Source organism: Pleurodeles waltl, chromosome 8 (assembly GCF_031143425.1).
Source record: "Pleurodeles waltl isolate 20211129_DDA chromosome 8, aPleWal1.hap1.20221129, whole genome shotgun sequence".
Taxonomy (NCBI): Eukaryota; Metazoa; Chordata; class Amphibia; order Caudata; family Salamandridae; genus Pleurodeles; species Pleurodeles waltl.
In genome coordinates, this window is record NC_090447.1 from 592,417,422 (window position 1) to 592,433,959 (window position 16,538).

Here is a 16,538-nt window from a genome sequence, read left to right on the forward strand (position 1 = left end):
ATTTTTTATTACATAGGGCAGAAGAGAACACGACATTCTGTTCTGCCCGGTGTAGGAAAGTACCATCTTGCCTGGCATGTTACCCCCATTTTCACCGTAGGTATGTTTGTTTTTGCCCTTGTGTCACTCGGATCCTGCTAGGGAGGACCCCAGTGCTCATAGTGTATGCCCTGTATGTGTTCTCTGTGTGGTGCCTAACTGTATAACTGCTAACCAGAACCTCAGTGTTTATGCTCGCACTGCTTTCTAAAATTGTCACTGCAGGCTAGTGACTAATTTGACCAATTCTCAATGGCACACTGGTACACCCATATAATTCCCTTGTATATGGTACTTAGGTACCCAGGGTATTGGGGTTCAAGGAGATCCCTATGGCTGCAGCATTTCTTTTGCCACCCATAGGGAGCTCAGACAATTCTTACACAGGACTGCCACTGCAGCCAGAGTGAAATAACACCCACGTTATTTCACAGCCATTTTTCACTGCACATAAGTAACTTATAAGTCACCTATGTGTCTAACCCTCACTTGGTGAAGGTTAGGTGCCAAGTTACTTAGTGTGTGGGCACCCTAGCACTAGCCAAGGTGCACCCACATTGTTCAGGGCAAATTCCCCGAACCTTGTGAGTGCGGGACACCATTACACGTGTGCACTGCACAGAGGTCACTACCTATGTGTAGCGTCACCATGGTAACTCTGAACATGGTCATATAACATGTCTAAGATCATGGAATTGTCCCCCCAATACCATTCTGGTATTGAGGGGACAATTCCATGCCTCCCCGGGTCTCTAGCACAGAACTCGGGTACTGCCAACCTGCCTTTCTGGGGTTTCCACTACAGCTACTGCTGATGCCAACCCCTCAGACAGGATTCTGCCCTCCTGGGGTCTGGGCAGCCCCAGCCCAGGAAGGCAGAACAAAGGATTTCCTCTGAGAGAGGGTGTTACACCCTCTCCCTTTGGAAATACGTGTGAAGGGCTGGGGAGGAGTAGCCTCCCCCAGCCTCTGGAAATGCTTTGATGGGCACAGATGGTGCCCATCTCTGCATAAGCCAGTCTACACCGGTTCAGGGATCCCCCAGCCCTGGTGTGAAACTGGACAAAGGAAAGGGGGGTGACCACTCCCCTGACCAGTACCTCCCAGGGGAGATGCCCATAACTCCTCCAGTGTGTCCCAGACCTCTGCCATCTTGGATTCAAAGGTGTTGGGGGCACACTGGACTGCTCTGAGTGGCCAGTGCCAGCAGGTGAAGTCAGAGACCCCTCCTGATAGGTTCTTACCTTTCTTGGTAGCCAAACCTCCTTTCTTGGTAGCCAAACCTCCTTTTCTGGCTATTTAGGGATATTCATCAGATAAGGAATGCAAGAGCTCACCAGAGTTCCTCTGCGCTTCCCTCTTTGACTTCTGCCAAGGATCGACTGCTGACTGCACCAGGACCCCTGCAAAACCACAACAAAGTAGCAAGACGACTACCAGCAACATTGTAGCTCCTCACCCTGCCGGCTTTGTTGACTGTTTCCTGGTGGTGCATGCTCTGTGGGCTGTCTGCCTTCACCCTGCACTGGAGGCCAAGAAGAAATCTCCTGTGGGTCGACGGAATCTTCCCCCTGCTAACAAAGGCACCAAAAGACTGCATCACCGGTCCTCTGGGTCCCCTCTCATCCTGACGAGCGTGGTCCCTGGAATACAGGAGCTGGGTCCACGTGTCTCCCACAGTTCAGTGGCCCTTCTCTCCAAATTTGGTGGAGGTAAGTCCTTGCCTCCCCACGCCAGACAGCAAACCTGTGTACTGAGTGATTCGCAGCTGCTCCGCCATCTGTGCACTTCTCCAAGGATTCCTTTGTGCACAGCCTAGCCTGGGTCCCCAGCACTTCGTCCTGCAGTGCTCAACCCACTGAGTTGGACTCCGATGACGTGGGACCCTCCTTTTGTGACTCTGAGTTCACAGAACTTCCAAGTGCCTGCGCCGGTACTTCTGCGGGTGCTGCCTGCTTCTGCGGGGGCTCTCTGAGTGGCTGAGCACACCCTCTGTCTCCTCCTCCAAGGGGCGACTTCCTGGTCATTCCTGGTCCCCAGCAGCACAGAAAAACCTCTACTGCGACCCTTGCAGCTAGCAAGGCTTGTTTGCAGTATTTCTGTGTGGAAACACTTCTGCAACATCCAGCACGCCGTGGGACATCTTCCATCCAAAGGAAAAGTTCCTAGCCCTTTTCGTTGTTGCAGAATCTTTGGCTTCTTCTAACCAGAGGCAGCCCTCTTGCACCTTCATCCAGGGTTTCCTGGGCTTCTGCCCCCCCTGAACACTATCGCGACTCTTGGACTTGGTCCCCTTCCTTTTCAGGTCTTCAGGTCCAGGAATCCATCTTCAGTGTTTTGCTGGTGCTTGTGGTTTTTGCAGAATCCCCCTATCACGACTATTGTATCTTTCTGGGGTAGTAGGGTAACTTTACTCCTACTTTCTAGGGTCTTGAGGTGGGGTATTTTGGACACCCTTACTTTTTACTCACAGTCCCAGCAACCCTCTACAACCTCCCATAGGTCTGGGGTCCATTCGTGATTCGCATTCTACTTTTGGAGTATAGTAGTTTGCGTTGCCCCAGACCAATGTTTACCTATTGCATCCTATTGTGATTCTACATTGTTTGCACTACTTTTCTTACTGTTACTTACCTGTTTTGGTTTTGTGTACATATAACTTACTTACCACCTAGTGAGGGTACTCTCTGAGATACTTTTGGCATATTTTCACTAAAATATAGTACCTTTATTTTTAGTAACTCTGAGTATTGTGTTTTCTGATGATATTGTGCTATATGATATAAGTGGCATAGTAGGAGCTTTGCATGTCTCCTAGTTCAGCCTAAGCTGCTTTGCCATAGCTACCTTCTATGAGCCTAAGCTGCTAGAAACACCTCTATTCTACTAATAAGGGATAACTGGACCTGGCACAGGGTGTAAGTACCACAAGGTACCCACTATAAGCCGGGCCAGCCTCCTACACCCAGTTAATCTCAAGATTGTGATGAGTTAACCATGGTAAGCCAAGGACAATTCCATACTGAGGAGCATAGATCACGACAAAGATGAGCTTATCTTCATGTTTGGTTCTTTGATTTCCCCCATCACAGATCACCGACAAGGGGACAGTCTGAAGAGTTACTGGCCCTCCAGTCGAGAGTTTTCCATCTACTTCTTGTATTATCTCTGGAGTCTTCTTCTCGATGCATGGGATCCCCCATGCGCGAACCAATTGGGCATCAACAAAGTTCCCGGTAGCCCCAGAATCTATGAGGGCCTTCTTGAAATAGTTATTTTTCTTTACTTGAACTTTTATGCCCAGCTTGAGATGTCTAGACTGTGAAGGGTCTACGGTGACACCCAAGAGCAACCCTTCTTTACATCTTGGGTGATTTAGTTTTCCGGCTCGACTTGTGCATTGGCTGCAAGTTTCTGAACAGGAGCTCGTTTGCTCTTTGGTTTGATTGGACAATCTTTGGCGAAATGACCTTGCGCCCGCAATATAGACATTTTCCATTCTTTCTAGGTCATTTTCGTCTTTGGTCAAAGGTCTCCTGATTGTTCTGATTTCCATAGGTTCTGGAGTTCTCTTTTTCTGGGTTCTTGATTCTCTATGATTGTGAACACGCCAGGAATATTTCTCAATCTTTTTGCGTGTTCCCCTTCGTTCTGCTAGACGATGATCCAGTCTCAAAACAAGGTTTATTAGATCTCGACAATCTGTAGGCTGCGGGTCTTTCTGAGCAAGAATGTCCTTTAACTCATCCTTGAGTCCTTTATAAAACAGGGCTGCTTGCTTTTCTTCAGGCCAGGATGTCTCAGCTACCAGCCGATTAAAGTTAGCTAAGTAAGACACTGGATCCTGATTACCTTGTCGCAAGTCTAATAGTTCACGATCTGCTGACAATGTCACAGTTCTTCGATCAAACACTCATTCAAACTCACAAACAAAATGTCTCCAATTGTAAAGCAGGGGACTGTCTTTCCACACAAGAGGGATTGCCCAGGTGGCTGCGTCCCAGTCAGGTAAAATAACAAGAAGGCCACCCTGGATTGGGCATCAGGGAAAGTGTTTGGTCGGCAGGTAAAATGTAATTCCACTTGAACTAAGAAAGATTGCACTTTCCGGAGATCACCTAAAAAACGTTCTGGAGGAGCTAGGGGAATGGCTGAAAGGAACGTTGAGAAAAATGTTCATAGGAGGATTACCTCCAGAAGCTTGAGAAGAAGGACCAGGCCAAGACACACTGAAAGGACTTTGGACCAAATGTAGCAAACTTTTGCAAATCGCAAATGGCCCGAATCGCAATTTGCGACCCCGCAAAATCAGAAATGGAATGCAAAAATCCCATTTCCGAATCGCAAAATGCGACTCGAGCCATTACCGACTCGCAAAAGTAGCGACCCCATTTTGCGACCCGCAAATAGGAAGTCGCTATTTGCGAGTCGCAAACCATATGCAATAGCCACTCGCAAATTGCGACTAGTCGCAAAATGCCCATTTTGCACTTCCAATTTACCACTAACTCAGAGCAGGAGGTAAGCAGAACCAAAGTATAAAAGGAGACCCAGAAGGCACCTGGGTTACTCAAGATGGCAGAGATATATGTGATAGCAAGGAGGAGGAGAGCCCACGCCGCACAGCAGATGAGGAGGAGGAACCAGAGACAGGAGAAGATATACAGAACCAGACAGACACTTTTCCAACAAACTGAGGAGGAGATATATGATAAATACAGACTTAGCAGTGCAGCAATCCTAGATTTAATAGATCTACTCAATCTGCAGCTTCAACGCCAGACTGTGCGTGGCAGCGCCATCCCCACACATGTGCAAGTGCTATGCTCACTGCATCTCTTGGCCTCGGGTAGCTATAAGGGGGTCATTGCTGTTGCAGGTGGGGTATCCCAAAGTGCACTCTCACGGTTCTTCAGAGCATTCCTAGATGCCATACTCACACACATGTACAGATACATATACCTACCCAGGAATGAGGCAGAAATGAACAGCACCAAGTTGGAATTCTACAGGATTGCCAACTTCCCGCATGTAACAGGGTGTGTAGACGGGACACATATACAAATATGCCCTCCTGCAAATCTGGAATATCTGTTCCGCAACCGGAAGTGTACCCACTCACTCAACATCCAGGTGGTATGTGACGCCCATAATGTTATCACTGACATGGTTGCCAAATTTCCAGGGAGTACACATGACTCTTACATTTTCAGGCACAGTGGGATACACCAACGCCTAGAACGTGGGGAGTTTGGAGACAGATACCTCCTAGGTATAGCTGAATACACCTTGAAGACATACACACAGATCAATGTGGAACCCATCTATGCCCAGCTAACATTGTACATTTTGTGCCAAACAGGTGACAGTGCATATGCACTACGACCATGGATACTTACCCCGTACTTAACACCCAGCAATGAGACAGAGAGGCGATACAACAGTGCACATAGGAGGACCCGAAATATTATAGAAAGGAACTTTGGACTGCTGAAGGCAAGATTCAGATGCCTCCACAGAAGTGGAGGTGCCCTCCAGTATGCCCCAATAACAGCTTTCAAGATTGTTGGTGCATGCGCTATACTGCACAACATTGCCACCAGACGTGGGCTACCTCTCACCCCAGAGGACCCAGATTCTGAGGATGACGAGCAAGGGCTACCACATCGCCATCATGGGGATAGAAGCATTGCAAATCAAGGCAGACAGAGACGGGACCACATTGCAAACCAATACTTTGGAAGGTACGTGCTAACTGTCACCACACACACTAATGTCACACACAGAGAGTCCAGGTGTGAAGTGGAACAAACAAGGACTTTAATAATGTGCACCAAAAAACTATTTACACAAACTACAGTTCAGGGGCTGTAAAAGTCCACCTGAAATGAGGACACATTAACCTCATGTGCCTCCAGTCAATGACAGTGCGTAGCTCACACCCTACGCCGTGCTCGCCCAGCATGGCTGGTTCCTGGTGCGTCTGCAGTGCCCTGCCGTGCGCTACCACTGCGCAACACCCTGGTGTCTGTGGCTGAGACACTGCTAACCGTAGAGCCCTCCTCACTGTCCTGCGGCGTGTCTGCCGCGCCCCTAGCCACCTGTCGTGCCTCCATAAGATCAACTGCGTGGCTAATACGTCCCAGCCCACGTGCCACATCGCTGGCAAAGTGGCCCATGTCCACCTGGAGGCTGACCGTGCGCCGTGACAGCCCAGTGGTGTTAACAGCCAGCCGGACGATGGAGGCAGACATGCGGTCCAGCCGGTGGATGAACTGCCGGTCACGGCACCTTGCACCCTCTCTCTCTGTGACAAGTTCTGACATCAGTTGTCTCATTGAGAGCGCAAGGTCACCAACATGGGTGTTTAGCTGTTGCAGCTCAGTGTGGACCAGTTGCAGCCCTGTGGTCTGGTTGCGTTCCATGCGCCGCATGGCCCCTGCAATAATCCTTATCTCTCTTGTCTGCAGGTGCTGACCATGTAGGAGTGCAGCCTCGGCGGCGGACATGGAGGCGTCCCCTGCTTCACCCTGTGGCACTGGAGGGACATTGAGACATCGCCTGCGACGTGGTGGAGGTTCCGTGTCCTGTATACTGGCACTGTGGCTGGGACCGGGTGCTGGCTCACTCTCCAGTCTGGCCACTGGTGCATCAGGAGGGGACTGTGTTTGGGTGGTGCAGGTCCCTGTGGTGGCTGGTCCTGGGTCCTGTGCTGGCTGGTGGCTGACCTGTGGCCCCTGGATGCTGTGGCTGGAGGTGGTGTCGTGTGGGAGACCTGTGGGACATAGGGAACACACTGTCAGTATCTATCATCTGTTATCTGCTTCCGAATAAACTGTTGCCTATCAACTGCCTACTTGACTACATTGCCCATAATGCACCATGCAGGTGGTTGCTACTCTGAAATTGAGCTATTTTGGTTGTGCATGCTGCTGTGTACTAGGTGGGTGGGGGTATGGCAGATATGGGTGTAGATGCATGTCTCATGGTACTCACCGGTTGAGGGTCCTGGTGCTGACGTGTCCAGCTCTCCTATCCCGGACACTGCCTCTGGCTCCAGGGTCTCCACCACTCTTTCCTCCAAGGGTGTGGGTGGTGGTATGGTGGATGGTCCCCCTCCAGTGCCCCTCATCTCCCGGAGCCGCTCTGCCACCCTCTCCTTGGTCCGGGAGCGCAGGTTTCTTTAGTTCCTCAGTACTCTGGTGGCTCACACCCAGTGAGTTGACTTTGTCCTGTATGTCACTCCAAATCTGTCTTTTTTCCACCTCTGGCACACTGAGGGCTGCTCTACCAAAAAGTTGTTTGTGGTGCTGGCAGCATTCCTCCGTCAGCACCTCCAGTTCTTTTTCAGCAAATTTCAGTTTTCTCTTCCTAGGAGTTTCTGCCATTGTAGCTGCTGTTCCTCCTGTTGGCTGTTCAGCAGTTTAAAATGGGTGTGGTCCGCCCTCCTCCCAGGTGTATTAGTAAACTTCCTGGCTGTGATGTCATCATCAAGAGCCAGGAAGTGTTTTCCAGAGTGTTCTGCTGCACCTGCATTCGATTTGCGGCACAGTCGCAATTTGCGACACCCACTCGCAATTTGCGTGTTCGTTTTTAGCGCGGTCGCAAAAAGCGACCTCGCAAACAGCAGACTCGCAATCTGTGGTGCGACTTCATTTGCGAGTCGCAAAATGAAGTTGCTTTTTCTTCTTGGATACCATTTAGCGAGTCGGAAATTGCGAGTCGCAACGACTCGCAATTTCCGACTCGCTAATTTTCCTACGTACATCTGGCCCTTTGTTCCTTCTTTTCTACCCTTTACTGCAACTGACTCACTCTCTCAGCTAAGCTGGCTGATATATCCTTTGATGACACTACCTCTGCTTGGAGCTGCGTGATAACCTTGACTAGATCGTCCAATGTGGCCATGCTGAGAACACACGCAAACCAGTAGGATAATACATTTGTGGGCTCACTATTCTGTCAGGGAGACCAGATCCTTGTTGTCTGTGCACGTTCCCAACATGTCCACCACAAGACAGCTCCAAAACTCTGATAGAAATATCACAGAGCCCAAGAGAGTCCAAGTGGGGAAAAGGGATTAGGAAGGGAACAGCTGGGAAGGAGACCTGTAGGAAGCAAAAGGTTAAACAACATAATATCAGAATATAATCACATTGACTTTCACTAGACTATGGTTCTAAGCATTGTCTTACTGTAGCCATGGATAATCTAAGAAGTGACTTTAACTAGACCTCAAGAACTCTGGGTACCTGGAACAAATCAATAATAATTAATGCAATGTTTCATATGAGCTTTTCATAAAATGTCACATAATGTCTAGAAATACAAGAACCTTCTAGAATACAGTTTCAGAACAAACACAGCATTTTTAGCATGAGGGCAAAAAAATCTGAAACATTCCCTGAAAAACAATTGGAATTGTACTAGGGACTTAATATGCACAAAGAATGTCACATTTTGAATGTATCATCTTCACAGGAAATCCATTGGCTTAGGATAAATGTGTGTACTTCAAGAAACATTACACATCAAAGTTTTTACTTGCCATGAAATGATCGCGCAAGCCTTTGCCGATCTGAACACCAAGATTTACACCAGAGCAATGATTCGCGTGCTCTGAAAGTTTCACGAGTAGGCCCAAAACTCAAGAGTCTTTTACAACGGGGTTGAGGGCCCAGCCCGACCTCCGTCTTACCACCCTGCTCAAGGATCACCAAGGTAATGTGGGGAAGGCCTGGAACATCAAGGTAGGCCTCCGGAACAGGAGCTCAGGAAATTGCTGCTGCTCTGCACCGGGACCTGTGAATAGTGAGCATGTGGAGCTGGGCTGGCTCCCTTATATAGAGTCTGGCCCAGCCCACAAACCACACCGAGTCATGCTGCAGAGAAAGCTTCTAGAAGGTCCTAGAAAGGGCCACACCCTAACACAGTCAGTCTGCAGCAATACCTTACAAATGAACAGTTATTGCAAACATCATTAATAGTGTTTTTCAAGGTTAAAGTCTGCAATGCAAAAGGTTAGCATACTGCATATAAACACAATGCATGAATTATGCTCTTGCATAAAGTCTGGATTTTTGCATTTTTGTCGCCCGTAGAGCACGCACCGTCCTGATGTTGACAGCTCCCACCATATTGTATACCGGAGGCTCGAAGAGAGATAGTAGAACAAGAAGTCAAAAATGTTTTACAGTCCGGCATCATTGAACCATCTATAAGTCCCTGGTGTTCACCAGTGGTACTAGTTCCAAAACCCAATGCGTCTATCCGCTTCTGTATTGACTTCAGACAACTTAGTAGAATTACACATTTTGACAATTATCCTATACCACGGGTTGATGAGCTCTTAGAACAATTGGGCAAAGCACAGTACTTATCTACACTTGACCTGACAAAGGGGTATTGGCAAATTCCCCTACATCCCCCCGATAAAGAAAAAACAGCGTTCTCTGCCCCTTTGGGACTGTATCAATTTACTGCTCTTCCTTTTGGGTTACATGGGGCCCCAGTCACATTCCAATGGTTAATGGACAGACTATTAAGGGGACACAAAAGATATGCAGCGGCTTATCTCTATGATATTGTTATTTATAGTAAAGATTGCAGAGACCATTTACAACATCCAACAGTGGTGTTTCAAACATTGCTTGAGGCTCGGTTAACCGTGAACCCTGAGAATTGTAACCTGGCTAACGATAACATTGCCTATGTAGGATATAATCTAGGAAATGGACAGATATGACCACAGGTTGACAAAGTGCAAGCAATCCTGGACTTACCACAACCCACCTCTAAACGAGACATGTGTTCTTTCCTCTGGATGGTGGGTTATCACCGATGATTTATACCCATATATTCTACCATTGCTGCACCTCTGACAGATCTATTAAAAAATGGTAACCTGAACAAAATAACAGCCCTAACAACCCCCCAACTTAATAGTTTTGAGACCCTGAAAAAGAGTTTAACCACAGAAACTGTGTTACAATGCTCGACTTCACACAACCCTTTTTCGTACAGACCGACGCCTCAGACCTTGGGATTGGGACAGTCCTGTCTCAGAAACCAGACAGAGAGAATCTTCACCCCATTGTTTACATTAGTAGGAGGTTAGTGCCCAGAGAGCAGAACTATCCGATTATAGAAAGAGAGTGCCTGGCAACTAAATGGACCATTGAAACCCTCCAGTATTATTTGTTAGGACATCAATTTACACTCTACACCGATCATGCTCCTCTCACTTGGCTTGCCAGGCACAAAGACACTAATCCAAGGATTTTGCTGTGTTTTATGGAACTTCAACTATTTGTCTTCCAGGTACAGCTTCTCCCCGATTCCCAGACGGCAACAGTGGACTTTCTGTCTCGAAATCCTATAGATGAAGGTCTCTAACAGCCCTTCTCATGGGGGGGGGAGTGTAACAGGGTCACAACATAAACGAGTTCCGGAGACCCTACAGGGCCTTTATGTACACACCCCGGGGGTACCTTGGAGTGGAACACTGCTTGGAACAATAATCCAGATATCCGCCTGGGAACAACCCAAAAAGGAACCGAAACTGAGAAGCCAGCGTTCTCTGACAAAATTAGAACAGAGAGACGAGTGAAGGAGAGGACGACGAAAGTGCGAGAGGAGCATTTCCTGAACGTGTGGAAAGTGCATTCGAAAAGAGCGATGAAGCTGACCAGCCAAGCTCTGCGTACCAAGACGCGGAGGCCATCGAGGACCCAGCACCTTTGACGAACAATGCGGAAACTCCCAGCCACGTCCCTGGAGGGACGTGGCTCCTTCAGGTGCGTACCTGTCTTCCGGGCACACAAGGTTATTTGTGGACGTGGGGAGGTGGGAGGAGGGACGAGGGGTGTTAAAGGAGCAGAGAAAGGGAGAGAAAAAGAACTGGGCACTTGGGAGTAATGCAAAGTATCACACACTGAACCCTGCACATTTCAAAAACATCGTGATTAATTGTTTTTGCTCACACTCCCACCTCCCTGCACGCTCCTTGGACTATAACCCCTTTCCCTTTTTTCTTTTGTTTGCTGATATTTGTGGTACACCAACAAAACACTTACTTGATTCTCCTCGATCCTTCTCTCCCCCACGTGACCTCAAACTGCTACGACTGGAACGAGTGCCCTAGAAGAAAGGAAGGACAGTGAGGAAGTGAAAGGAAAACAAGGAACACGGACGATAAAGAATAAAACAAAACAGTAGAGAAATGAACTAAAAAGAGAAGAGGTTGCGGAAAAAAAGACGGAAACATACACAGGATATCGGAACATATAGGAAGCACAAAGAGAAACCAAAGAAGAAAAAAAGGTCAGAAATGACAGAAAACAGAGAAAACAGTTCAAAAGAAAACAAAAGAGAAGCGCCTCTGTGTTTATACCTGAAAATCCCACAAAAAATAATAAAGAAAGTTAAAAACTATTTAGCAGAAAAACAGATCTTGTCTTCTTATTTTTTTCAAAGAGGAACCCCTTTCTCCACAAGGAACCCACAACACCGCCTTAATCCACATGCTATAGACCCATCTCTCTTCTTGACTCATTAACCAAAATAGCTGGCCGTATTATCCTGAATAGATTACAAGATTGGGCAGACTCAAATAACATCTTGTCAGAACTACAATATGGATTCCGTTGAGGGATTGGAACGGTGGAACAGGCCCTGAATCTGAGTATCATAATAGGGAAATATACTAAGATCAGTGTGAGAAAGTAGCCTCTTTCTGCCATGGTTACTCCCACTTTTGGCCTGTTTGTGAGTGTGTGTCAGTGTGTTTTTACTGTCTCACTGGGATCCTGCTAGCCAGGACCCCAGTGCTCATAGTGAAAACCCTATTTGTCAGTGTGTTTTGACTGTCTCACTAGGATCCTGCTAGCCAGGATGCCAGTGTTCATAGTTTCTGGCCTAATGTGTGTGTTGTCAGTAGTGCTTAACTGTGTCACTGCAATCCACCATTTGTTTGTTTTCAGTCTTGCCTGGTTCTTGCAATAACTCCAATCACGACTTGTAGTGTATCTTAAGGAAACTTGCAGTAGTTTACTCCTACTTTCCTGGGCTCTGGGGTGGGGTATTTTACTCACCTTTCTGTTTTTTGTACTCTCCCAGCAATTCTCTACACACTACAGTTGTCCAGGGGGAATTTGTGATTTGCATTTCACGTTCTTAGTGTATGGTTTGTGTTGCCCCTAGACCTATTTTCTCCCATTGCATTCTATAGTATTCCCTATTATTTGCACTATCCTATGTCTAATTACTTACCTTATTTTGGTGTCTAGTGTATATATTGTGTATAATACTTACCTCCAGAAGGAGTATTGCCTCTAAGATATTTTTGGCCTTGTGTCACTAAAATAAGGTACCTTTATTTTTGTCAACACTGAGTATTGTCTTTTATTGTGTATAAGTATTGTGTAACTATAGTGGTATTGCAGGAGCTTTGCATGTCTGCTAGTTCAGCCTAAGCTGCTCAGCTACAGCTACCTCTATCAGCCTAAGCTGCTAGAACACTACTACATTTCACTAATAAGGGATAACTGGACCTGGTATAAGGTGTAAGTACCTAAGGTAGCCACTGCAAGCCAAGCCAGACTCCTACAATCAGGGAAGGTAATCTTTATCTTGCCTTCATTTACCTGACCTCGGCATTTGATTGTGTGGATCATGAAACCTTATGGAGTATCTTGAATGGTTATAGGGATAGATCAGACTATTATTTACTTCATAAGGGAGAATTACCTAGGAAGCAAAGCTAAGGTGATATATGGGGTAAGGGGGAATGTTCTAGACCCTTTGGTATACACAGAGGAGTGTGTCAAGGCTATGTTTTAGCTCCTTTCTTATTCTCACTATACATAAATAAGTTGGAGACTGAATTGGTAAATAAGTGTAAAGATCTCCCCCAAATCGGACACCGTCCGATCCCAGCCTTGCTCTATGCAGATGACACCGTCCTCATGGCACGGACTCCATTAGCCCTCCAGCGACTTTTGAAAACGTGTATCAGCCATATGACCAATTTGGGTCTCAAAGTTAATCGCTCCAAAACTTACATTCTGACATGTGGTAGAAAAACACTAAAGTGCCACGAGATCATTATGAAGGGTGGAAAAACTAATTCCACACCAACATTCTCATATTTGGGAATTTTGTTAAATAAGGAAGGCACTTGGTTACGGTGTGTTAGCGCTACATAATTACCATTCACTAAGTCCAATATGCCTCTGAAGATCCTTTCAAAATGGCGAGAGACAATTACTCCACATAATATGTTCAAAGTATACAAAGCAAAATGTATTTCTACAGCTACCTATGGGGGCGGGCGTTTGGGGGCATTCTAAATGTAATATGCTCCACATAGTAGAAAATGATTTCTTGAGAGCCTTGTTAACTGCACCAAAGAGTACTTCCACATTTGTCTGTCATGCAGAACTGGGTGTTTCCTATCTAGTTGATTTAATCAAGCTACAGCCCATTTTACTATGACATAAAGTATGGACCTCAGAACATGTAGGTTTAAATCGGGCTGTCCTGCAGGACTGCCTGGCCTCTAAACTTTCTTTAAAAATGCCGTGGTTGAAGTACATCAATAACTTTTTTAAAGACCTGTGGCACCTCTAACACTATGAAAAACCAGAATTGTTGGTTACAACGCGCAGGAAAGGTTTGAAGATCTTGTACCTTAAGCCCCTGGCGGAACTGAGGTGGTCATCAGAAAACCAAAAACATAGACCCTCATTACAACCCTGGCGGTAAATTCCGCTTACTGCCATGCAGAAGACCGCCAACATACCGCTGCGGCCGCAGAATTCCGCTACAAGTATTACGACCCACAGCCCGGAATCCGCCACAATACAGACACCCACACAAGTCCGCCTCACCAAAGGTCAGTGATAAACTGGCGATACCAAAACCGACACCGTCACGCCAACAAGAATACGCCCACACTATCACGACCCACAAATCAATGCAGCGGTCTTTTAACTGCAGTAATCCATTGGCGGTACACACCGCTGCGCTCAAAATACACACACATATACAAAACACAACCACATTGGACAATTTGAAATACATACACCTGATAAACATACACACACCACACCCACACACCCACAACACTATAAAACACACACCCACATTACCCACAAACCCTTACTACCAGAAATTTGAAAGCAGGCCACAGAGAGACACTACCTAAAACAAGACCAGCATCCACAGACACACAACACCATCACTTACACAAATTCCATGCACCTCAAACAACACACACCAACACACACCCTCACACATCACAACAGACAGCACCTCACACATCACCCACACCACATCATGGCACCTCAACGACACTCCAGGTTTTCTGAGGAGGAGCTCAGGGTCATGGTGGAGGAAATCGTCCAGGTGGAGCCACAGCTATTTGGATCACAGGTGCAGCAGACCTCCATTGCAAGGAAGATGGAGCTATGGTGCAGAATTTTCGACAGGGTCAACGCAGTGGGACAGCATCCAAGAACACAGGATGACATCAGAAAGAGGTGGAACGACCTACGGGGGAATGTGCGTTCCATGGTCTCCAGACACCAGATTGCTGTACAGAGGACTGGCGGTGGACCCCCACCGCCTCCCCCACAACTAACAACATGGGAGGAGCAAGTCTTGGCAATACTGCATCCTGAGGGCCTCGCAGGAGTAGCAGGAGGACTGGACTCTGGTAAGTCAAAGCTTTACTACCTTATCCCCCCCACCACACCTGCATGCCATCACATACTCTCACCCTTACCCTCACACCCATCACCCCAAAAACCCACAGATACCCCACTAACACAACCCACACATCCCTAAACAAAGCCCTGCATGTAGCACCAATGCATGGACACCCATCGCCCAAGCATGTCCAGTACAGAGACTCACTCATGCCCCAAAATCACCAATCACACAAGGACCAAGTCAATAATGCAAGCACTGGAGTAGAGGGTCAACCACCCATTGCACACGATGGCACACACAGATACAATAATTATGCATTTACACACCAACAGGACCCCTACCCAACATCACCGGACAGGAGGTGCCAGACATATCCAGTCCACCCACAGATGAGGCCCACAGTGATGAAAGCAGCTCTGCACAACTGGATCAAGATGACCAGCCCGGACCATCTGGGACCTCGGGACAGTCAGTTCCCCTGACACTGTCACAAGCCACCACAGAGCCTCCCCCCTCAGGAAACACCAGCACAGCACCCACCCAGCGGGCCCATCCCTCTGTCCCCAGGACATGTCAATCAGCAGTGTGTCCACCACTACAGGGAACCCAGGCAAACCCACCAACCCAAGACAATCAGGGACCTGGGGTCAGTGGCAGTAGGCACACGGTTCAGGGGAAAGAGGCACAGGATAACAGGGAAGCTGGGAGGACTGCTGTGTGACAGGGGGAGGACAGGCCCAGGGAACTGACACTCCACAAGGCACTCTCCAACATCATGGGAGCTTACCGTCATTCCCAGGAGACGATGGCAACGGTACTGGCCAAGTCTCAGGAGACCCAGCGGCTGCAGGAGGAACACTACCTGGGGATCAGGGAGGACTTGAAGTCCATTAACACCACCCTGGTCACCATTGCAGGAGTGCTGGCAGACCTTCTCAACACCAGGAGGGACACAGTGGCACAACAAGGAGCCCCTGACACTAGCCTAGACGATGAACAGCCCTCCACCTCCGCCGGCGCTAGTGGACAGGAGGCACCGCCACAGGAACAACAGGACACCAGCACCCCACCCCCTGCAGATGGAGAACCACCCCGCAAACGGTCCCTGAGATCCAGGAACAAGACAGAGAACATTGCCAACACCCCAACCAGGAAATAAGACCCCCCTGAATGTCACCCTTCTGTCCCACTATGTCACCCTGTCCATCCTTAAACTGCCATTGCTCCACTTCCTATGCCTCTTTGGACAATGCACCTGTGAAACAAATAGACTGGACTCTGCCATGGACATTCCTCCACCATCCCCCCAGCCCATTTTACAACCCCCTCCACTTATTAGCACAGGAATAAACACTTCAATCACAAAGCAATCTGGAGTCAGTCTGTGCTTTCACAACTGTGTAATTGCAATAACTGGAATATAGCAATGTCAATTTACTTGTTCACATACCAATGTAACACAGCTGTGGGCCAGCAGTAAACATAGCAGAGGGCACAAAGTGGGACCCAGATCTGTGAAATGGAAAGTCAAAGTGACAAGTCAGGGTCCATACACCAAATGAAAATGACAGACTTATGCTAGCTCCAATAACAGTATGAGATGTGGGAAGCAGTGACATCTTCTTACCCATGTCTCACTGGAAGTATTGCATGAAGATGTTGTTTCGGTTGTCGATATCCTCTTCTTCTGCCTCCTCTTCTTCACTGTCCACAGGCTCCACAGCTGCCACAAGACCACCATCTGGCCCATCCTCCTGTAGAAAAGGCACCTGGCGTCGCAAAGCCAG